Raw genomic sequence first — 3037 nt, 5'->3', positions numbered from 1 at the left:
GATGGCTCACTGTCTCGACACTTGCAGTTAATGTTCTGATTGCTTGAAATTATTGCCTTTTTTTTTTTTTTTTTTTTTGAGACATGTTTGCTTAATCTTTGGCCAATTGTCCCATAACTCTAGACACAAAACCACACACACTGTAACTCGCAACTGCTAATGTTCACATTGAAGACATTAATAAGCATTCAGTGTGACAACTGTCCTGAGATGACTTACATGATAAACATATTTATTTTCTTAGTCAGTGATACCCACACAACAGACAGACTTCTCATATATAGACCAAACATATAGTCTGTAATATTGACAGCTAGTGGTTTAAATGGGCACTGCAGTCCAAGTTCAAAATATCTCTTTTAAGTGTAGAAATAAGGAAAAACATTTTTAATTTCCCTACTGTATTGTAAAGCAAAATAATATACCTATGAAATATTCATTTTCATTTGTTTTACAGTGCAATTGTTTTGTAATATAAGGCTATTGCTGTAATATAATAATAATAAAATAAAATTATTACATTGTAAATAGTTTGGATTCCTAAAACACCAGTGTGAATGTAATGTAGTCTGAGACAGTATATAATTTTGAACTTCAAAGTGCATTAGATAGAAGAATTTAACTTTAAAATGTACAAAATTTCTTCCAGGGGGGCATTGATTACCAATTTGATTAATAATTTGATTTGATAAACAGCATCAGGTTCCTTTTGTGATATCATACTCCACCAGGGGTCAGCGTGTGTCAGATGAACTGTATACAGTGTTCCTGGGTAAATGACATGAATGAAAATTTCTAGTTTATACATAAATGCACTTTCAAAAGTGACTTCGCCTGAGTTAAAAGTGTGACAACTAGCCCCATATCAGAATAGACTATCTACTGACACTTGATCATGTCTGCTTGTGTTAAACATGTCGATAAAACATTTCTTAAAATGTAGATACTCTTATAGCAGTAAGTTATTGCATATGTTTTTATGAGCAGAGAATACAGATTAAAGGACATTCTGGACTGAAGATGACGAAGTGTGATGATCCCGGTTTGAAGCTTCAGAAGCAGCAGAACAACAAAAATCAGGAGAGCAAAGGAAAGAAAAGGAAAAGTTTCACAAGTCACCAAAGCAGTGTGAAATTTATAAGGCCAAACTGTGAGTATTTTAACATCATAGACTTTTAGGTCATACCACATCTAGAAAAATAGTTATTTTTAGACATATTAAATGTCTCACACTTTCCTTCTTTATTTTCTGCAGTCTCTTATGATGCAGATGAACCGGTAGAGAGACAGTGACAGATGAGATATAAAGCGTTCATGGACAGAGACTGATGTGGATCTGTCAGTGTTTCATCTGTGCTTCTGCTTTTGTGTGTTGATGCTGTTTCTGACTGAAGAATCACTTTTATTCTCAGCTTTCTCATGTGCCTCATCTCTCATTTCACACACACAACATCTCTCTGTTTCTCCAGATTCACAGCAAATGAAGAGAAGCGTTTCTGTTCTTACCAGAGACTCTTTCTGCATTCATCTGGCAGCTGATGATGATGAGGATGTTTCATATCAAGCAAATCTCCATCATCTCCTAAATGAAGAATATGTGTAAAGTGACATATCAGTCATAAATGCATTACAATGAATCTCATTTATAATGTGTTTTCCTTGTTTTAAAGCTACAGAAATTAGTAAAACAAGGCAATTATTTCTGTACAGATGATTTAATTGAAAATAAATTGCATTCATACTATATAGAACATAACTTTTCAATGATTACAAAGTAAATCAAAGCACCTGCTCAGTGAATATCTGATTTCAGATGTTTTCAGTCATATTGTTTCTAGAGCTTCTAAAGGTTAAATTAGAGACCCAGAGCTGAAGAAGATGTAAATGTGTGATGAAACACACCTGATTCACATCAGCAGCTCATCAATGACTTTAACACAAACACAAGAGCTCAAGACTTTACACTAGACTTCTACTGTTTAACACAACAGAGTCATTAGAGCAGAAGATGATCAAAGATTGTTTGCTAGAAATTCTGATATTTAAAATTCACATAAAAAGCAAAATCACCATCATTATTATTATTCATGAGTTGATAACTGAACGAAATTCACTGCGTTTACCTGAAAGAATGTCACTTGTATCAAATAGAACTGAATGCATTATAAACACAAAATTCATAAGTAAATATGTTTTATTTTTAAGAAACGTAATACATAGAATATTAACAGCGGTTATCATTTTGTCCACTAGATGGCAGAACTAGATCTTCAAACTCAGAGGCCTTCAGTTTCAGTTTCTAGAAGAGAGAATCAGAGATCTGCAGCTGAATGAGGATCATAATGTCACACATGGAGCATAAAGTGTCTGTCATCACACACATCTGATGCGTCTGAATCATATTACATCATCAGTGTTCAGCTAAACAGCTTATAAACAACTGCTGAAACCATCACATCTTTCAAGAAGACAGAGCTCTTTTAGGAGCATTTAACCGCTCCATTCTCTCAGACCAGTGCACTCAGGGGAGTTTGTATTTATCCAGTTGGACCGTAAAATTACCTTTTTTTTTAAGTGCTTCAGCTTTGTTCTGGGTTTTGAAAACACCCCGCAGGCTTAAATTAATTTCATTCAGCGTAAAATATGTCTGCCAGATATGCCAGCTTCTGAAGCCAGATGACGACTTACAATTAAGAAGACAAGTGAAATGGGTTATTAACAAAAAAACTTCACATCTGAGCTCTTGTTAAGACCTTTTCACGTGATAACTACTGCACCTTTCTGTGTGCACTAGCAGGGTTTTTTCATTCGCTGCCCATTTCATATGGTGTAAAGAATCTGTAAATTTAACAGTTGAGCTCTGATGAAGTTGACATTTTTTACAACATCATCAAGTAAAGACAAAAGTTCCTGTGGCATGTTTTTCATTGGATTCTCGGTGGATGCTTCCCTGTTGAACGTGTGGCTAAGAGACAGCAAAACAAAAAAACTTCATGGACAGTGTTCACAAATAAATAACAGACTTACACTAGATCGA

At 34.5% G+C, this 3037-nt stretch overlaps 1 long non-coding RNA gene across 1 annotated transcript in view; it reads right to left on the bottom strand.

Moving 5' to 3' along the window:
• The window catches only part of LOC107723316 (uncharacterized), a 6286-nt gene extending 4442 nt beyond the window's left edge, over window positions 1–1844 (bottom strand). The window contains exons 1-2 of the long non-coding RNA XR_001637913.1: window positions 1789–1844; window positions 1507–1582 (exon numbers count right to left, since the gene is read on the bottom strand). This is a non-coding gene — a long non-coding RNA (uncharacterized LOC107723316). The remainder of the gene's footprint in view (window positions 1–1506; window positions 1583–1788) is intronic.
• Window positions 1845–3037: the final 1193 nt, after the last annotated feature.

This window comes from Sinocyclocheilus rhinocerous, unplaced genomic scaffold (assembly GCF_001515625.1).
Source record: "Sinocyclocheilus rhinocerous isolate Xijiao unplaced genomic scaffold, SAMN03320098_v1.1 scaffold15656, whole genome shotgun sequence".
In the NCBI taxonomy this organism is placed as follows: Eukaryota; Metazoa; Chordata; class Actinopteri; order Cypriniformes; family Cyprinidae; genus Sinocyclocheilus; species Sinocyclocheilus rhinocerous.
This window is presented reverse-complemented; position numbering and strand designations above follow the sequence as displayed.